Below are 21,704 nucleotides of genomic sequence, written 5' to 3' on the forward strand. Positions count from 1 at the left end.
ACTGATAAGCCCTTGCATCTGCCTCTCCAAGACGTCTACAAAATTGGTGGTATTGGTACTGTCCCAGTGGGTCGAGTGGAGACTGGTGTTCTTAAGCCTGGTATGGTGGTCACCTTTGCTCCAGTCAATGTTACAACTGAAGTAAAGTCTGTTGAAATGCACCATGAAGCTTTGAGTGAGGCTCTTCCTGGGGACAGTGTGGGCTTCAATGTCAAGAACGTATCTGTCAAAGATGTTCGTCGTGGCAACATGGCTGGTGACAGCAAAAATGACCCACCAATGGAAGCAGCTGGCTTCACGGCTCAGGTGATTATCCTGAACCATCCAGGCCAAATCAGTGCTGGATATGCACCTGTGCTGGATTGTCACACAGCTCACATTGCTGGCAAGTTTGCTGAGCTGAAGGAAAAGATAGATCGTCGTTGTGGAAAGAAGCTGGAAGGTGGTCCCAAGTTCTTGAAATCTGGGGATGCTGCCATTGTTGATATGGTTCCTGGCAAGCCTATGTGTGTTGAGAGCTTCTCTGACTATCCTCCTCTGGGTCGTTTTGCTGTTCGTGACATGAGACAGACGGTTGCTGTGGGTGTCATCAAAGCAGTGGACAAGAAGGCAGCTGGAGCTGGCAAAGTCACCAAGTCTGCCCAGAAAGCTCAGAAGGCTAAATTAATATTATCCCCAATACCTGCCACCCCAGTCTTAATCAGTGGTGGAAGAACGGCCTCAGAACTGTTTGTGTCAACTGGCCATTTAAGTTTAACAGTAAAAGACTGGTTAATGATAACAATGCATCGTAAAACCTTCAGAAGGAAAGGAGAATGTTTTGTGGACCATTTTTTTTTTTGTGTGTGTGTGTGTGTGGCAGTTTTAAGTTATTAGTTTTTAAAATCAGTACTTTTTAATGGAAACAACTTGACCAAAAATCTGTCACAGAATTTTGAGACCCATTAAAACAAAAGTTTAATGAGAAAAAAAAAAAGATTTTAAGATAAGTACTTTCTTTTAACACATTTAAGATGTGTAATTCTCCTGCCTTATGGCTTTCATTTTTGCTATTGAGAAGTCAGCTGATATTCTACCTGTAGCTCCTTTGAGGATAAGATAGCCACCCTCCTATCAATGGCCCACACTGAGATCCCATGGATCAGTATGGGGGGCTGGGATTGTTATGTGAACTCAAGTAGCAAAGGTTATGACAGAGGCTATGATTCCAAGATGAGCAGTAGCAGAAGAGCATTTGGTAGTGGGTACTGTATGGATGATGACTACAGAGGAGGTGGGCACCACTGTGAAGACAGATATGACAGACAAGATAATTGATCATGGAGTGCCAGAGAGGATTACTCTTGGGATAATTACAGGCATGATGACAGAGGTCCTCCTGCCTTCACCTCCCCCGCCCTCCAAAAAATCCAAACTGAATCTAAAGTCTTGGAGTATTCCTAAGGAAGATGATTCCTCTGCCAGCACTTGCCAGTCTAGCTGAGCAACCTCTGTCCTTGGAGGGGCAAAGCCTATGGACACAGCTGCTAAAGACTGTGAAGGAGAAGAGAGGTTACAGAAGGAGCGGGAGAAATGAAGGGCCATATAGATGAGCCAAAACTACCACAGCTGGTAGAAATTCTGGAAGGAGAGAGAAGGAGAAGTCTCTAGAAAACGAAATACTCAATAAGAAGGCAGACTGTCCTTCTCTGGCTTCCAAGCCTCCCAAACCTCAACAGCCTTTAAAGGTAATGCCAGTCCCTCCACCAAAGGAGAGTTGCTTGGGTCATGTGAAGTCCCAACCCTCTTACTCTTTCTCAGTAAGAGCTCAGACACAGAGCTGTGATCCCTGTAAGTGGTGGTGGGGGGAAGTAGTTCCGGCTCTACCATCTGAGGAAGGAATAGCAAGGAAAGATGAAAATAAAATAGTTGGGTGAGGGTCCCAAAGGGCCAAAGTGGGAGCTCTAGCTACGGTTCAGAAGATGGAACAAAGGCCACTGGAAGGAGTCAGATGGGAAAGATGGCAGAAAGGATCAAGACTGCTGACCTACACCTGAGCCAGAGAAACCTGAAGAAAATCCATCTTCCAAGTTCAGTTCTCTAAACAAGTATGCTACTCTCTTTGATGGCAAAGATGAGAATGAGGAAGATTATACTGAATAGACCTTTGCATTCTTGCTTTCTCCTACTCTTTTTATCCTGGAATATTTGAGAGCAAATCAAAACTCTGTCCAGAGAAGACAGTAAAACTCAACATCTCGTGGAGACCTTTCTTAACTTTGGAAAAAAACAAAAACAAAAACCTGCAATGAAATGAAATTCATTTGCATGCTGTTGCAACCTTTAAAATATTGAACTAACTGGACAATTGCCAGTGTAGCCAGAGAGAAAGAGATGTACAGCTTCCACTGTTTAATTCTTTTTTTTTTTTTAATTTTTATTTATTTATGATAGTCACAGAGAGAGAGAGAGAGAGGCAGAGACACAGGCGGAGGGAGAAGCAGGCCCCATGCACCGGGAGCCCGACGTGGGATTCGATCCCGGGTCTCCAGGATCACGCCCTGGGCCAAAGGCAGGCGCCAAACCACTGTGCCACCCAGGGATCCCTAATTCTTATTATCCTATTGTAGCATATATAAATTCTTTTTTCCTTTTTTTTTTTAAAAAAATTATTTATTTATTTATTTATTTATTTATTTATTTATTTATTTATGACAGAGAGAGAGAGACAGAGACACAGGCAGAGGGAGAAGCAGGCTCTATGCAGGGAGCCTGATGTGGGACTGGATCCCGGGTCTCCAGGATCACGCCCTGGGCTGAAGGCGGCACTAAACCACTGAGGCACCCGGGCATCCTTTTTTTTTTCTTCTTTTTAAGGATTTTATTTATTTATTTCACAGAGTGTGTGGCGGCGGGGGGTGGGGGGGGGAAGGGTGTGTGTGCGTGTGTGAGGAGGAGCAGAGGGAGAGCGAGAGGCAGACTCCCCGCTGAGCAGGGAGCCCATTGTGGGGCTTGATCCTAGGACCCTGGGATCATGGCCTGAGCTGAAGGCAGGTGCTTAACTGACTGAACCATGCTAGCGCCCTGGCATACATGAATTATCAAACGTGGGATCCCTGGGTGGCGCAGCAGTTTGGCGCCTTCCTTTGGCCCAGGGCGCGATCCTGGAGACCCAGGATCGAATCCCACGTCGGGCTCCCGGTGCATGGAGCCTGCTTCTCCTCCCTCTTCCTGTGTCTCTGCCCCTCTCTCTCTCTGTGACTATCATAAATAAAATAAAATTCTTAAAAAAAAATTATCAAACGTGATTTGAATACATTTTCCATCCTTGGAAAGATAGATTTAGTCTCTGAAGTTGTTTTAGTCTCCAGGAAGCTTTCCAGCCCTTCATCTTATTTAATTCTGAGTTTCTGGGGCCAGCCTGGGAGAATTCCTTCATTTTTATCCCTCTAGGGGATAGTTGGGAGTGAGTCTATAGGCCACTAAACAATAGGACTGCTTGGTGACCAAAGTAAGTGGGAGAATTGTAGTTTGAAAAGGAGCTGTGGGGAAGTGATGAATTATTTGCATGAATGGGGAAATGCTGTGACCAGTGGTGAACTCTGGAGCAGGAAGCACTTGGGGGTTGTGGGAATTTGGATCTTTTATGAGAAAGGGATTTACCCTTTATTAAACAGCATCCCTTCTGAAAGTTCTGAAACTTTGAACTGTTGAGATCTTGAAACTTTAAAAATTTAGACTCTTGTCCTGGTCTTATGTTCTTCGTGCTACTCTTTGCTGTTACCTCCCAAAAAGCAGTTTCTATTTAAATTACACACCTGGGAGCATTTAGGTGGCTCAGTGAGTTAAACATCTGCCTTCTGCTCAGGTCATAATATTGGGGTCCCGGGATTGAGCCACACATCAGGCTCTCTGTTCAGCAGGGAGCCTGTGTCTTCTCCCTCTGCGGCTCCACCTGCTTGTGCTCTCGTTTTCTGTCAAATGAAATCTTAAAAAATAAATCACACACCTGATATAGGCATTCTGTATCAACCCCAGGAAGCAGAAGCAAATAAGAAGTCCTTGCTTTTCTCCAGCACATCTCAGCTTTTTCATGTCTTTTTACTCTTCCTCCCTTTACTCCTATTCCTATTCTTTGATCCCTTTTATATCTCAGGAAATTCTGGAATTAATGATTTTAGGTGGTGAGTGAGGTTGGATAAATAGGGACAATTAAATTGTGAGCCATTCTTACAACCTTGTTTGGGGGTTTTGTTTTGTTTTTACAAGTTTCCCTTCTCTCCACCCAAATCCTACACCAGTGTTTGCATTTATAATGTGGCCATGGCTGTTGACCAATGTGTGGGTTTGTTTGTTTGTTTTAGCTTCCCTGGAGAGAACAAATGATGATAAAGAGAGCTATTTAACAAGATCCTTGTTTCTCTTGCAGCATATTAGCTGAACTTGAGTGCTTTTATGTGCACCTTTCTACTGTCAGCCCAGTAGATGGTATCCTTATAGGTGATATTGGTACCTGCAGAGAAACAGTACTTTGGTCTCTTGTCAATCCTAGGTTAGACACTGCCCAGCCATTTAGACATGTTGGTTTATGAGTGCTGTAGCAGTGGGCATAATGAATCTTTTACTCAGTGGACATAAAAGACCATGTGAAGTAATTGTATATAATTGGCTTGGATTGGCCAGTAGCCAGGAAGTGGCTTTTAGAGATACCCAAAACTGAGAGTTTTTTTTTTTTTTTAAACTACTTGGTATAGAGGATGAAAAGGTAGGGTTTGCCTTCTGTAGGTCTACTCCTTCCAAATAGTTGTGTCCAAAAGAAGCTGTTTTTCCCATTCCCCTTTCTCCTCCCCGTCCCCATTAAAACAGAAATGGGGAGTATGTCCTGCTCCTTTATAAATGTAAAAATTTGTACAAAGTATCTTCTATGGAAATGAGTTATAATCTGTAGACTATTACCTGGGGGTTGTCTTGAGATGTAAAATTCCATCCTTTGAGTTGTGTTTTTTATTTTTGGCTTGTTTTCTCCAAATAAATCTGATCTTTACAGTTAAAAAAAAAAAGGTGGCCACCTTGCTCATTGACTCCTTTTAAGATACGTTGATTCACTTCTGCTTGATTTAACCATTCTGTTTGTTGAGCAGCTTTTATTTTCCTGAGTTTCACTAGGCTTCTCAGATCTGTTGATTGGTGCTCTTGTCCTAATTTTTTCTTCTCTGCCTAGGATTCGGTCAAATGTATTTTAGATATTTTTAGTTAGTCCTTCACATATCATTCTAATAGCTGCATTTCCTTTTTTATTCTTTGTCTGTTAAATTCTAGATTATGTCTCTTGAATCAATACTCAGCTTGTTTTTCTATTCTGTTTTGTCAGTTGTTGCCATTAGGTTTTAAAATTTGGCTGTTGTGATTTCTGTATTAGGGGCTCCTGGGTGGCTCAGTCAGTTACATGTCCAACTCTTGGTTTTGGCTCAGGTCATGATCTCAGGATTCTTAGATTGAGCCTCATGTCAGGCCTCCCACTCATCAGGGAGTCTACTAGAGATTCTTTCTCTCCCTCTTCCCCACTTCACTCCCTGAATGCTTGCTCTCGCGCGCTCTCTCTCTAAAACGAATAAATCTTAAAAAAAAAAAAAAGTTCTGTTAAATGGATTTTTGTTCTTTGAAGTTTAAAATCTGTTGTTCTCTATATGTAGGTTGCTTTTTAATTTATATCTGATAATTTTAAGATTTAAAATTTGTGTAGTCTGTTCTTGACGTTGTTTGTGCTTGTTTTTCATTCCTTTTTTTTTTTTTGTATAGATTTTACTTATTTATTCATGAGAGAAACAGAGAGAGAGAGAGAGAGAGAGAGAGAGAGGCAGAGACACAGGCAGAGGGAGAAGCAGGCTCCATGCAGGGAGCCTGACGTGGGACTCGATCCCAGGTCTCCAAGATCGTGCCCTGGTCCGAAGGCAGGTGCTAAACTGCTGAGCCACCCAGGGATCCCCTCCTTCTGTTTTGTTTCCTTGTGTGCCTGGTTATGTTTAACTGACTGCTGTCATACAGTTGTTTTTTAGGGGGTTCCTGGAATGAGTGTACTCTCCCCTGAGAGATACTAAGTTGGGTTCTGCCAGGCTTCTAGGGGTATTGCCAGTCAAAGGACTGTTTTTAAACTATATTTAGGATTGTGGCTTCCTGGCTCATCCAGACTGTGGATGTGTGCATGGAGTGGCTAAGCTTCTCACTTTGTTTTTCCTACTTTTTTCTTTTCCTGACTGGTCCAGTGCCACAACTGCTTGCTTTTTGTTCTGTTGTGGTTGAAGGAGAGATAGAAAGTCAGTTCTAGTTCATTGCTTCTTTGAGGATGTCATCTTTTGGGGTGCTGATTTAATGTAGGGAGGATCTCCTTTAGGATCCCATGTTTGACAGGCTCTAATCTTGATCTTTTGCCACTTTGTCCCTAGAAGCTGGGGATCTGAAGTAACAAGTGGATGTTATTGGCTGATGCCTTCAGGGAGAAAGTGGCTTTGGTTTTTGTGGGCTTAGATTGTTCTCAAAAAGGGCAGTTATTCTTGTAACTAATTAATTCTTGTAAACTAATTTTTATTTTATTCTTTTTATTCTTTATTAATTAGAGGGAAGAGAGTATGTGTGCTGTGGGGGAGGGACTGGGGAAAAGGGAGAGAGAAAATCTTGAGCAAACTCTGCACTAAGTGCAGAGCCCAATGTGGGGCACAATCTCACAACCCTGAGATCATGACTTGAACCAAAATCAAGAGCCAGATGCTTAACCGACTGAATCACCCATGTGCCCCTTGTAAACTGATTTTTAAAAAGTGGTTTATCTGCCATTTCTCCTTGTTTTCACTAGAAAGTAGATCTGAATAACTTAATCAAAAACTGCCTAATGGCTAGGTCTGGAACCTAAGATCCTGCATCTGCTGCTGTGCTGTTGGAGATGCTGCAAATTTTTCCCCTCCCCCCCACCCCCCCTAATGTATTCTTTGCAGCCTTTGTCTAGACAGAGTACTGACTTGGAGAGAGGATGGGTTCTAATTTTTTTAAAGGTAAAATAGCTTCATAACTATTAATTATTTGATAAATTATTGTATGCTCTGATTATAAATTTTTAGTCTTCTGGAGTTCCATTTTATTTTTCAGAATATTTACTTTTTCTTCTTTATTTTTTCAGTTTGAATGTTATCACCCTCCATAGCTTATATATTCTAGTTTGTAAACATTTCACTAGGTATTGTGATGAGAGCTAAGAATATAAGATTTCTTTGTGTTTAGGTTCATATAGCAAGTGAGGTACACATATACATTGCTTGTAGTATATATAAGTACTATAATACTGCATGTTCAAGCACAGAAGAGGAAGTAGCTATTACTGAGAAAATCTGGAGAGACTTTGTAGAGATAATGTATTAGCTATATAGACATTTTCCAGTAGTAACAGAGGGATGGGAAGGATATTTCAGATATGGGAAATAGGTGTAAAGACATAGAGATAAAAGTCATGGTATGCTATAAGGAGGGCACAGAGTTTGATAGAATTGGAAGATGAAATATTTTGGGGGATGAAAATTGAAACCATGAAAAGTTAAAGGTCTGGGGAGAGAAAAGAGACTTTGGAGTCTATATAGTGGGGGACTATATAGTGGGGATGTGGAGTAGGTGAGCAGGGAGGGTGAGGAGGAGGTATGGTTGGGGGTAGTATGATGTGTGTTGAGGGGTGAGGGGGTAGTTGTGAACTGGGCTCTGACTTCTGGAGTGAGCTGCCAAGGTTGGGATCATCATATGGATATATTTGTCAGTTAGGACAGTGGCAAGAAGGTGGATGTTACAATGTTGACAAAGTTTGGGTTTGGATAGTGTCTGTCATAGCTTGAACATTTAAAGCACTATGTCTTGAAAAACCCCTAAGTCTTAGGAAAACTGGGATGGTTGGTCACTATAGTGAGGTGCCAGAAGGGCTGGGTGAATTTGAGGCAGTTCAGGTGGAAAGCAGTCATATGTAGTGGGGAGGTACTGGCCACAATGGAGGGAAAAGGGCAGAATGAGTTTATATCCATCTATGATAGAGCTCTGTCTCAGCAAGCAGCAGAGGCAGGGGAGCATTTGGAAAGAGGTTGAATATGTCAGAGTTCGTTACTATAGGACAAAATAGAAATTATTTTTGAAAGTTTTCAACAGAGGGAATATACAAATGGATGAGTTAGATAGATGGGGGTCAGAGCTTAATCAAATGAGAATGATAGTAGGGCAGCCCGGATGGCTCAGCCCGGATGGATCAATGAATGGTAGGTCTCCAGAGGGGTCTAATTTTTGGGTACCCACGAGAGGATGAAATATATAAGTGAAAATAAATGAACAAAAAGATTCATTGATAGTTTTGATATAAAGTTGTTTCAATTCTGACTCCAGGTGTCTACCAGGCTTTTAGTTTCCTGATTGGAATAGAATAATGCAAGTACTCTTTCCTAGTTGACTTTTTCACTGTGCCTCTCTAAGGTTCCATATTTTTATATTAACTCATTGTTTTTTTTTTTTTTTTAACTCATTGTTTTTTATAGTATATTTTTATATTCTGTCTCAGCAATAGATCTAGGTTTTTGTTTTTTTTTTAAGATTTTATTTATTCATGAGAGACACAGAGAGAGAGAGAGAGAGAGAGTCAGATATACAGACACAGGCAGAGGGAGAAGCAGGCTCCATGCAGGGAGCCCAACGTGGATCACTCCCTGGGCTGAAGGCGGCGCTAAACTGCTGAGCCACCTGGGCTGCCCTAGATCTAGGTTTTTAAATACATTTTAAATAATATTGCTGTTTTGATGTTTAGTATCAGTGATTACACAATATTTTGTCTACTCATTGTTATTTTATATTTTGCTATATTATTGCCATTTTTCTAGGCCATATCAGCCTGAAAGTGACTCAGTCTATAAGTTGGACACTGAGTCCTGCTTCCCAGTTTAGTACTGGTGTGTATGAGTCAGAGAGATAGAGATTGATTGATTGGTAGAGGTTAATTGGAAGTGACTCACTTCCATCTTCTGTGCCCTGTGGGCTTCCTAGGTTTGCTGCCTTTTGGGGGCATCAAGCTATTTTCAATAATGCTATAAATGCTACCTGGCTGTGGTGCTTGGGTGGTGCAGTTGGCTAGGCATCCAACTCTTAGTTTTGGCTCAGGTCATGATCTCAGGGTCATGAGATTGAGCCCCACATCAGGTTCTGCACTGAGTACAGAGTCTGCTTGGATTCTCCCTTCCTCTCCCTCTGCCCCTCACCACTCTGGGTGCACATTCTTTGTCTTTCTTAAATAAATACATCTTTTAAAAAAAATGCTGCCTGGTTACCCTGTGTAGTGCTGTTTTGCAAGCTTCAGCTAAAGCCAATGCCCTAGTAGTGCCATTGGTGACTTTCACCTCAATTTATCTATAGTTTGAGCAAAGAGTCTCTGAGGTGGGTTCTGAAATTAGCTTCCTGGAGTGGATCACTTTGTCCCCTCTCTTCCACTTTAATGAGTGTGCTTCCTTTCACTTTGCTTATCTCTAACTTGTATAAGCAGGGCTAAGCATCAGGCTTGGTGGACATTCTGGCCTTCACAGACCTTTACTCTTCCATTGCATGCCAGAAACCAGGCTCTTTGCTCTTGTGAGTGGCTTCTTCTTTCAGATTAATTGTTAGTAGAGTTAACTTCTCTTCTTTTATAAGATTTCCCTATGGTTAAATACTAGTTAATTTATAAGGTAGCATCCTTTGTTTGTGTTGTCTCTTGGTGCTGTACCTGGCTCATAGAAGATGCTGAAGAAATATTTGTGTGATGGGTTAAGATGGGATGGAATGTGTATCTGATACAACCTGGCCGATTGTAAGGTTCTGGTCCTGTCATGTCCAGCTCAGGAATTACTGCTGTTTTGATTTATTTAGGAGACTTTTAAGAATTGTATAAATTACCCAGTTTTGGCAGGGTGGGGGGTGCTTTTCTTGTAGAAGAGAAGAAATGAGCATAAGTTTACGGAATTAATCTTTTCTGTGTAGTATAAATTTTAGTATATTCAAAATGTGCTTGTGCTATTAAAAAAATAAGCAGTAATAAAGTAACCAGACGATTGATTTTTACATTGATCAGCTTGGCAGAATTACAGAGACATCAACATACTAATTAGAATCTCAGGATGTTAAATTATTGTTTGTTTTCTAACCGAATGTTTCAAATGATTATAAATGACAAAGAATTTGTAAGTGACATAACATACCATGCTATCAATTTGGTTAATTAACATGGCAACAGTGATAATTATTTCCTTTATTTCCTGTTTTCTCTGTTTCCTAAAAATTTACTGATTATTAACAATTTATTTTCATTTTTTTCCTATTATATGGCTCTCTTTTGTATATTTAAATATAGAAAATATGTTTTAAAAATTGGATTGTAGGGGCACCTGGTTGTCTCAGTTGGAAGAGCATGCGATTCTTGATCTCAGGGTTGTGAATTTGAGTCTCAACATTGGGTGTAGAGATTACTAAAACATAATAAAGTATATATAAAAAAGAGAATTGGATGTTAGGTAGAAAAAATGTTTTAAACTAACTTATTTTAGGTTGATAAGTGTTCTGGCTATTTATTACTGTGTAACAACTACCCCCAAATCTAAAATAATAATAATTCTAAAACCTAATATCAAAACTTAAAACCAAAATCAAACTCTAAATCTTAAAATAATAACCAGTTTATAATATTTCACAGTCTTGAGGGTCAGGGATTCATACAGGGCTCTCCACAGGGCAATTTTTCTGCTCTACTTGGTATCACGTGGGGTTACTTGGTTGGTAACTAGTCTGGTGTAGGCATGTCCAAGGCAGCCTTACTCATATGCCTGGTACTGAGGTGAGGACTGTACAAGGCTAGACTCTGCTGGGATCTCCTCCATGTGATCCTGAAAGCAAGGGAATTAGATGACTTCTTTGGTGACCCAGGACTTTAAGAGAACAAGGCAGAAGCTGTCAGTCCTCTCAAAGATCAGGCACGGAATGGCGTCACTCATGCCATACTGTTGGACAAAGCAGTCATAGTCCAGGCCGGATCATAGGGTGGACAAACAGATCTGTTTTTAATGGGTAGAGCTTAATAGGAATGTCAAAGAATTTGCAGCCATTTTTATTTATTTATTTTTAAAGATTTTATTTATTTATGAGAGACAGAGAGAGGGGGGCAGAGACACAGGCAGAGAGAGAAGCAGGCTCCGTGCAGGGAGCACGATGTGGACTCGATCCTGGGACTCCAGGATCACGCCCTGGGTTGAAGGCAGGTGCTAAACCACTGAACCATCCAGGCATCCCTGCAGCCATTTTTAAACCCTACAGTAAGATTAATTAGTAGGTCACAGGGCATTTGAGAAACAAAGTGCTCTATATAGATCACAATACTTACTACCAATATAGAACAATATTTATTAGAAGTAGTGATAGTAGGGCAGCCCGGATGGCTCAGCGGTTTAGCGCCACCTTCAGCCCAGGGCTGATCCTGGAGACCCGGGATCCAGTCCCATGTCGGGCTCCCTGCATAGAGCCTGCTCCTCCCTCTGCCTGTATCTCTGCCTCTCTCTCTCTCCTCTCTGTGTTTCTCATGAATAAATGAATAAAATCTTAAAAAAAAAAAGAGAAATAGTGATAGCAATATTGGGACACCTAGATGGCTCATGTGGTTAAGTGTCTGCCTTTGGCTCAGTTCATCATGATCTCAGGGTCCTAGGATCAAGCCCCACATCAGGCTCAGGCTCTCTGCTCTGTTGGGAGTCTGCTTCTCCCTCTCCTTCTGCTCATCCCCCCAACTCATGCTTTCTCTCTCTTTCTCAAATAAGTTAAAAAAAAATAGTGATAGCAATATTAAAAACCAGGATGTTTGCTATTTGTTTCATTGATAAATTTTTTATTTCATTGTAAAAGAAATGATTCCTAATTGTTTCATTGTACACTGGATATTTTAAACAGTCTTTCTAGTAATAATTGCCTTAATATTGTTGGAATTGTTTTTTTTTAATATTGTTGGAATTGTGGGATCCCTGGGTGGCGCAGCAGTTTGGCGCCTGCCTTTGGCCCAGGGCACGATCCTGGAGACTCGGGATCGAATCCCACGTCGGGCTCCCGGTCCATGGAGCCTGCTTCTCCCTCTGGCTGTGTCTCTGCCTCTCTCTCTCTCTCACTGTGTGCCTATCATAAATAAATAAAATAAAAATTTAAAAAAAATATCGTTGGAATTGTTAACATGTCTTTTTACCTGCTAGTACACGTGTGTTTCATTTTATACTTTCATCACTTATTTACATGTATTGATGTCACGTCCCTTTCCACAAAGGACTTGAGGTGACTTGCAACAAGATATATAGGACAAATCTGTATCAAAGTAAAATATAAATAACAGTGGATAATGAGGATCAAGAAAAATAGTAAATGATATCACTATCTGCCCAGTGGCTAGAGCTCCAAACCTAGGAGTCTTTTTCTTCATTCTCTTCATTTACAGTCTGTCCATCTGTACTATTCCAAAATATATTCCAAATGTGTTCACTTTTTTTTTTTCTACCAACGCTTCTCTGGTTTAGGCCACCATCATCTTTTTCCTAAGTAATTCCCTTTCTTACACTCTGATCCCTCTTACTGTTCCTTCTCTATTGAGCGTAAGAATCATCTTTTAAAAATCACAGTGTAAATCACTTCTTGACTTCCTGTGCCTAGATTGTGGCCTGATAATTTCTTGTTTATTGTGTATTGTCTGTCTCATTAAAATGTGAGCTTCATGAGAGCAGTTTTGTTTTGTTTTGCTAGTTTATAGCTAGATCCCATCTTCTGGAAATAGTGCTTGGTACATAGTAGGTTCTCAATATTTTTAAAAAGAATTCCACATAAAAAATCAAATGTTAGAATTGATGGTGGTATTGCCAGGATTTGATAAATTTATTTTAGAAGAGAGAGGATTCTTGGGGCACCTGGCTGGCTCATTTGGTGGAGCATGTGACTCTTGATCTCAGGGTTGTGAGTTTTGCCCTATGTTGGCTGTAGATCTTACTTAAAAATAAAATCTTTGAAAAAAGAGGATTCTTTCCCTGGGACTTCTCTTTAGACTGGTATATATATCAAAATCAAAATCACTAGTGGGTTTTTACAAAAAAAAAATATACACACATACACACATAAACACATACCTGGGGTTCATTCTAGGAGTCTGGGAGTCACCAGGAATCTGTAATTTTGAACGACTCCATTGCAAATCTGAGGTACATCCTTGTTTAAGGACAGGGGTCTGAGAGAGAGAAAGCTAGGTGGATGCAAGTAGAAAACTTCAGCCAAATATTTATAAACATGATTATTACTGATATGAAGTTTATAGAGTTTCAGAGAAGCCTTATTTATATCTTTAGAGACTATTGTAATAGACCAGTGATTCCAAAGTGGTTTGCTGAAGATATCATTTGGGAGTGTGGGAAGGAAATAAATAATTCAACTTACACATTTGTAATCTCATTCCTTTTACATTTTTTTTTTTTTGGGAGGGGGAAGGCATATTATAAGTACATAATGTACACTAATATATGTAATTTATAAAAACACATGTAGTGGAAGTATGTGCTCAATATTTTATTGATAAAAATGTGGCATCCAAAGAGCATGGAGATAACTCTGCTAGTCAGGATAGGTTATTCATTCAGTGGTAACAAATGATCCCTAAATCTCAATGACTACTGAAATTGTTTCTTGTTCTTGCTCTGTGTCTTATGTGGTTCATCTTCAGCTCTACTCTGTGTCCTATTGACGCTGTGACTCACATTGACTGAGCACCCTTTCTCTGAAATTGCATCAGTTGCTGTGGCTCAGCGGGGAGAGAATTGGGTAAACCACATGCTTAATACAGATTTTGCTTGGGTGTGACACATGTCACTTAGATTTCACTGGCCAAAGCAAGTCACATGGCAATGCAATATGAGTCCAGCAGGTAGGGGATGTACACCGTTTTCTCACTGAGAAATATAAGGTGAGTAGCAGTGCAGTCTACACGAGACAGCCTCTTACTTGTTTCCTGGGTGGAACGTTTGCCTCACCAGAGTGCTGTTTTAATCTTCTCTTAGGAGTGCTGGCAGAGTGAAACTGCTCTTCCAGTTTCCGGTTTAATGGAGAATATCAAAAAGAAAAAGAGGGGCACCTGGGTGGCTCAGTTGGTTAAGAGTCTGCCTTTGGCTTAGGTCATGATCCCGGGCTCCTGGGATGGAGCCCTGTATTGGGCTCTCTGCTCAGCAGGGTGCCTGCTTCTCGCTTTCCCTCTGCCTGCCACTCTGCCTACTTGTGCTCTTTGTCTCTCTGGCAAATAAATAAATAAAATCTTTAAAAAAAATGAAAAAGATACACTCCCCAAATCCTTAATTCTGTTAGTAAGGCAGCATGTAAAATACTATAATTATAACAGTATAGTTATAAAATAAAGAAATAAAGCTTTATATAAACTGTTAAAGCCCAGTAATTTTTGCTTGACAAAAAGATTTATACCATTATACCACATGCCGTTTGAAGCATGGAGGTACTGACTATTTGGTGGGTGGGTATGGATAATAGGGATTGAGCTGTGGGGAATTGTGAGTAGTGGTGGAAAGAGAAGAACTTCAAAGCTCCAATGTTCAGGGTCTTTGCTAATTGAAAATTAATCAGAGTGAAGGTTGAGCATCTCTGGAATAGTAATGTAAGTTACTCAGGAAATGTGATTCCATTTAGAAGAGTTCGTCTATATACCTTTTTTCAGAAAGATGTTTATTTTGTGAAACATGATACGCCTTGATTGTAAGATGTTGCAGTGATCTTTATTAGTTATTTTGAATACCCCCTAAAGACCAGTCCTATGTTTGTTTAATAAAATGACAAGTTTATAGAAACCAGTTTAGTTGCAGGAAGCATTTCAATTTGTGCCTGGAAAACAAACTAATTAAATGTAATCTGTAAATATTAGTGATAGTAATAATAAATATTTACCATGTATTAAGGGCATGTTATTTGCTATCCCTATGCTAGGCACCTTTCATGTTCTATTTTATTTAAAAGCTATGTGAAATGGTATTATTTTCTTAATTTTACTGGTGAAGAAACTGAGGTGTGAAGAGGTTAATTAACCTCAGATTTGAACTCAGGCTTTTGCATTAAAGACTATATATTTTCCACTGTCTTACTCTGCTTTTATAATTGTTTCACTATATCTGTTTTTACTCTCTTACATTAGTAGAAGCAAGAAGCCATTTAATCTTGTCTTGCTCTTTTAGAGGGTGGGTATTTTCTAGGCTTGCAGTAGGTAACTTCATTAAGGGAGTTGGAGGAAATGAAATGTGCTCATATTTTCCCAGTAGTTTTTATACAGAAAACAGAAGAGAATACCCAAGGGTATTTAAGGTATTTGAAATAATCAAGTCAGTAGCAGTTTATATTAAGTAAGTTTTGTAAAGTCATCCTGTATTTTTTGGTGAGTTTTCTTACTTTGGCCATTTAAATTTTGGTTATAACTAAATTGATAAATGAAGATTTAGAATGTGTGTGACAAATGGATGAACTTTTTAATTCACAAAGGAAAAACTGTATTTACTGAAAGGCTATAAGACAAGCTCTGACATGAATTTTAGATAGAGTGCCTTGTCATTTGGAATGCACCTGGTTATTTTGGGTGAGTGATTTAGAAATACATCGAATTCCTTAGAATTTTATTCATTATTTCTAATCTAAGCAAGAGTAGGCATTTTTTTCTCTATTTTTTGGGAGGGTACATTTCTTTCTTTTTTTTAATTAGAAAAAGTTTTTTGGGGATCCCTGGGTGGCGCAGCGGTTTAGCGCCTGCCTTTGGCCCAGGGCGCGATCCTGGAGACCCCGGATTGAATCCCATGTCGGGCTCCCGGTGCATGGAGCCTGCTTCTCCCTCTGCCTATGTCTCTGCCTCTCTCTCTCTCTCTCTGTGACTATCATAAATAAATAAAAACTAAAAAAAAAAAAAAAAAAAAAAAAAAAAGTTTTTTGAAGATTTTATTTATTTTAGAGAGAGAGCGAGCTTGTGTGAGCATAGCAGAGGGAGGAGCAAAAGGGGAGGGAAAAGAATCTTGAGCGGATTCTGCACTGAGTCTGGGGCCCAAAGTAGGGCTCAGGCTCACCACCCTGAGATCATGACCTGAGCTGAAACCAAGAGTCAGATGCTTAACTGACCGTGCCACCCAGACACCCCTGGGAGGGTGCATTTCGATGAAAGAAAATCTAATTTCATTATTATTTTTTTAAAGTAAGCTCTACACCCAGTGTGGGACTTGAACTCATGAACCTGAGATCAAGAGTAGTATACTCTACCGACTGAGCCAGCCAGGTGCCTCTTTATTAGGTTCTTTAATACTCTATAGTCTTTAATTTAAAAACTTTTGAATAAAAAAAATTTAGTCTTAATTCTAAGGTGAAAGACTATTTGAATAAGTAAAGTTATAACTTATTACATTTATGACCATTAAGGTGTGCTTTCACTGCTTCCCTGATATTTACTAGGTAAGCAGTTAATTGCTTCTAAACACCTTTGGTATTGTTAATACAAATATTTGAGCTGAGTATAGGGAAAGAGGAGATACTATATTACTTTGGAGAAGTATTAGCATTATATATTGCTGTGAGATTTGTTTAGTTCGAACCCCAAAGAGTATTTGGAGTATTTGTTGCTATAATTAGTGATTATCAAAGGGCCATGGTGGAGTAGCTTACCTGAACTTCAGTTTTGTCAGGTAATTCAATCAAAACTATTTGGGTAAAAAACAGTGTATGCATTCAGTTGTGATTATCTTAATGGTGGGGAGAACAGGCATGTATGTTAGAATTTTATTTAAATTCAAATAAGTGGGATCCCTGAGTGGTGCAGCAGTTTAGCGCCTGCCTTTAGCCCAGGGTGCGATCCTGGAGACCCGGGATCAAATCCCACGTCGGGCTCCTGGTGCATGGAGCCTGCTTCTCCCTCTGCCTGTGTCTCTGCCTCTCTCTCTCTCTCTTTCTCTCTCTGTGACTATCATAAATAAATAAAAAATTAAAAAAATAAATTCAAATAAGTATTCATTAGGCAAATTCAAAATACATCTTTGTATTTAACCTTTTCTATTTCCAATTGGAAATTCACTTAAAAATAATAAAAACTTCCATGAGGATGTTAATATTTCTTCTCCTTTCATCCATATCTTCCTGATTAGTTTCTTACTTTATTAGTTGCTATGTGAGAATTACAGTTTGACTCTAAAACTGGTCTAAAATGTCTACCTTTGCTCTACAGTGTGTTATCTGGTTGTGCATTTAAGTTTAAAAGCATTTCCCTTATGGAGTGCAAAGGATAAGGTAGATAGTCAATTAAATAGGCAGAGATACATATGAACAAAACAAATGCTGAAGCAGAATAATCTGATGTTAGGAAAATATTTGCTATTGCTAAATTTACAGCACTGTAGAATGAGTGTCGATTTGTGCTGTTTAATTTGTGCAATGATGTTCTTTAAATTTTTTAGTTATAAAACTGTGACATCTAGTTATATTACATTTTTAGTTTTTGTATTTTTATCCTGTTCATTACCAAAAAAGAATTGGGTTGAAGGGGATCCCTGGGTGGCGCAGCAGTTTGGCGCCTGCCTTTGGCCCAGGGCCCGATCCTGGAGACCCGGGATCGAATCCCACGTCGGGCTCCCGGTGCATGGAGCCTGCTTCTCCCTCTGCCTGTGTCTCTGCCTCTCTCTCTCTCTCTCTCTCTCTCTGACTATCATAAATAAATAAAAATTAAAAAAAAAGAATTGCGTTGAAAATTTTAATTGTTGACTCTCTTTTGATGTTACATGTGCAACTCTTTTCTAAAGTATTACTTTGTTTATTTGGAGACTATGGCCTTGTGAACTCAATCTTAGTTGGAAATCCAATTTCATTTCTATTTCTATTAACTAGCTGTAAAATTAAAATTATAATATTTACCTTGTAGGGTTGTTGGTGTGATTACGTGAGATAGTATAAACTAGTGTGACTACTAGATTGTATGCATGGGTCTCAACCCCATTGGCTTTTTAATAGTTTACTGCTGCACACACCTAGACTGCCTTTCTCTTTGCTGTACTTTGACTTTCATATAACAGCTGGTGAGCAAACATTTTAAGCCATTACACAGTGGTGAGATAGTTGTCCACCAGCCAGTGATTCTATTTCAGTAGTAGTGCCATCATTCTTTTCATAGTATGATTTGTGCATATCCTTAACTATTTTGTAGGCTTTTTCTGCCTGTGCCCTTTAGAAATGGGCCACAGTAGTGGGGGATGGAGTGATGATGGGTTGGATGGGTATCCTTTGGGCCTAGCCTCACTTCAGCAGAGTGTTTTTTTTTTTTCTAATTCTGCAACATAATATCTTTCTCGATAAGATTTCCTTTAAAGGAAGTTTTCAAAATATGCTGGATTTTTACCTTTCAGGGAAATACAGAGAAAGAGAAGCTTAACTAATACTAGTAGTTAAGCAGCATTAGTCTTAGATTCAACAGATTTGGGTAAATATAGAAATCATTTGGCATGCCAAAAGTGGTGATTCTGTAGCATCACTTTTATACTTAATCTAGCCAGTGGTTTCTTTAATTTTGAAGTAAAAGAACAAAGTAAAAAGGATATGCAAGAAAGCATTGAACAATTAGAAATTGAAATAAAAAACTCCATTCTAATAACATTCATGAAATATGTAAGGAATAAATTTAATAATAGTAAGGAAGAAAATAAAAATGATCTGTAATCCGTTTATCCAGAGTTACACAATTTTACTTGGTCTAAACTTACCCCCACATACAAACGTATACACAAACCCAGACATGGAATCTCTTAAAGATTTGTTTTAATTTGCTCTCATCTAATTGTATTACTTTATTTTTACCTTAACAGAATTTCATGGATATCTTTCTATCAGAGTAATCATAAATATTCATAATTTTAAGAAGAATTTTACTGACTGAATTATATTTTATTATAACAGTTCTTTTTTCACTTTTAAAATGTTTTAAAAAGAAGTATAACACATATCTAGAAAAATATATCAAACAAAAACATACAGTTTAATGGATTATTATAAAGTCTGTTATCCAGTAATAAAGCATTATTAGTACTCTTCACACTTCTTGTGCTCTTTCTCAACCAGTTGTCTCCTTTCTCCCTCAGAGGAAACCACTGGAGTCTGTCTGACTTTGTGGTAATCGCTTCCTTATCTTTTTCCTTTGAGTTGACCACCTTAGTATTCATTCCTAAACAGTATAAATTTCCTTATTAACACAAAACTTTATATAAGTGGAACAATGAGATGTTTTATTTTATAGCTGGATTATTGTGCTAATCTTAAAAACATACGCCTATCAGGTGAAGTTTATTTTTGTTGCTATGCCATAGTCTATACTATGGGTATGCTACATTTATTCTGCTTTTGATGCATTTTTGGGTTTTTAGTTTTGGCTGTTATGAATAACGTTGCTTTTTGATTTTGTGAATAATGCTTATTCATATTTCTTTGTATTTATGCTTCTCTAGGCCAGTGGTCTGATAACTGGAACATTCCCATCACTTGGGAACTTGTTAGGGATGTATGTTTTTGGGACCTGTTCCAGAGATTATGAATCAACCTCTAGGAATGGAGTGTAGGAGTTTGTATTTTAACAAACGTTCTAAAAAAAAAAAAAAAACAAACGTTCTAGGTAAATATAATCTGTTGCTCTAGGGTAGGTAGGGCTCAGCAAAATATGGCCCTTCTGCTAAATTCTCTTTGCTATCTATTTTTGCATAACTTGTGAGTGAAGATTGATTTTTACATTTTTAAGTAGTTGAAAAAAATTAAAAGAATAACATTTGTTATCAAAGGAAAATTATTATGAGAAATGTAAGCTTGAGTCTATAAATATATTGTTGTATTAATATAGCCATATCCATTTATTTACATATGGTTATTTTCTTGACATAACAACAAAATATATACTTGTGAAAGAGACCTTGTGGCTTGCAAAGTCTAAAATTTTAACTGTTGGGCCTTTTCTAGAACAAGTTTTCTTTTCTTTCTTTTTTTTTAAAGAAGAATCTTTATTTTATTTTTAAAAATTTTATTTATTTATTCATGAGAGACACAGAAGGTAAGAGACACAGGCAGAGGGAGAAGTAGGCTCCATGCAGGGAGCCAGCGGGACTCGATCCGGAGACTCCAGGATCATGCCCTGGGCCAACGGCAGACACTCAAACCCTGAGCTAGAGCGACCTAGAACAAGTCTAGGCCAGGTGACCCTAGAACAAGTTTTCTTATCTCTGCTCTAGTATATATACTAGAGAAATATTGCCAGGTCATGGGATATGTTTACTTTCAACTTATGAGGTAATGCCAGATTTTCTAAAATGTTCATACAAATTTGTACTCCTGTCAGTAGGTTATGAGAGCCCCATTGCTCTATACTCTTCATCTGTATTGTCCCAACTAAATTTTAGTTCGAATGAGTGTATAATAGTATCTTCATTGTGTCATTTTGTCTCCAGTTATAATGGAAAAGTTTCAAGCATACAGAAAAGTTGAAAGAATCTTACAGTGAATATCTGTATGTACTCAGTACATAGATTCTACAACTTACAGTTTACCATATTTGTATTATTATTTCTATTCCTATAGCTGTCCTCTCAAAGTTATGGAAATCAGTATAGTTCCCACCAAATAGATACTACAGCCTGCATATCCTTAACTAGAATTCAATGCTTGTTTGAATATAACCTCAAGTTTTTATTGTCTTCATAATACAACAAAGTATGAAGCTTAGAACTGGATCAATTACCCTTTTGTTTCTTATCTCTTCCTAGTTCAGAACGCTTGCATCTCTTACAGCATTCTCGTAGATCTGCAGTTGGGCTCAACACATTCAAGCCTCAGCACAATCTTTGTAGTTTTAACCTTTTCCTGGAAAATCAGCTTAGTCTGCCCAACCTAGCCACTTTGCTTCCTGTCATAATGGTGCTTTCCCTGTGCATAAAGAGACTCTCTGCCTTTCTTGTACTGTGTCACTTTGTGGGGTTGGTGCTTACCATACTTCTTGCAGAAGTTCCAGTGGGTTTTAGGAGGATTCACCATGTTCGCAAGAGCACTGTCAGCACAGAAAAAAAGCTAGAGTTCAATATTGGTTAACAGTTCTCTTCATTTAATGTAAAGCTTACATACAATGAAATGCACAACTCTTTAAGTGTACCATTCATGAGTTCTGACAAATGCATAAACGTGTGCAGCTCAAACTTACCAAGGTACAGAATGTTACTATCAACCCTGAGAGTTTCCTCATGCTCCAGAAAATCCCTGTTCCTGTTCTCCAAAAGGCAGCCACTATTCAAATATTTTTCTACCACATTAAATTTTGCCTGTTCTAGAACTTTATATAAATGGGATCAAGTAAGTCCCTTTTGTGGTCATATATTTTTATTTTTCTTGGGTAAATTCCTGGGAGTGGGATTTTTGAGTCATAGGGCAGATATCTTTAGTTTTATAAGAAAGTGCTGAAAGAAAAGAAAAAAGAAAGTGCTGAAAGTGGAAAAAGTGGACCATTTATACCAACAATATATAAGAGCTCCAATTCCTCCACACTTTCACCAACATTTTTGTCCCCCAATGTATATAGATTAATCATTCTGATTGTTGTGTAGTGTTATATTGTGGAGTTTTTCCACTAT

General features: G+C 38.7%; 1 protein-coding gene and 2 pseudogenes across 4 annotated transcripts in view; 2 read left to right on the forward strand and 1 right to left on the reverse strand.

Annotated features, from left to right (window-relative positions):
- The window catches only part of PRIM2 (DNA primase subunit 2), a 299,004-nt gene that overhangs the window by 38,748 nt on the left and 238,552 nt on the right, over positions 1-21,704 (forward strand). The gene's annotated exons all lie outside the window — the stretch shown is intronic.
- LOC112914131 (eukaryotic translation initiation factor 4B pseudogene) lies at positions 1,147-2,142 on the forward strand (annotated as a pseudogene).
- LOC140595427 (large ribosomal subunit protein eL42-like) lies at positions 20,814-21,114 on the reverse strand (annotated as a pseudogene).

This window comes from Vulpes vulpes, chromosome 1 (genome assembly GCF_048418805.1).
Source record: "Vulpes vulpes isolate BD-2025 chromosome 1, VulVul3, whole genome shotgun sequence".
Classification (NCBI taxonomy): Eukaryota; Metazoa; Chordata; class Mammalia; order Carnivora; family Canidae; genus Vulpes; species Vulpes vulpes.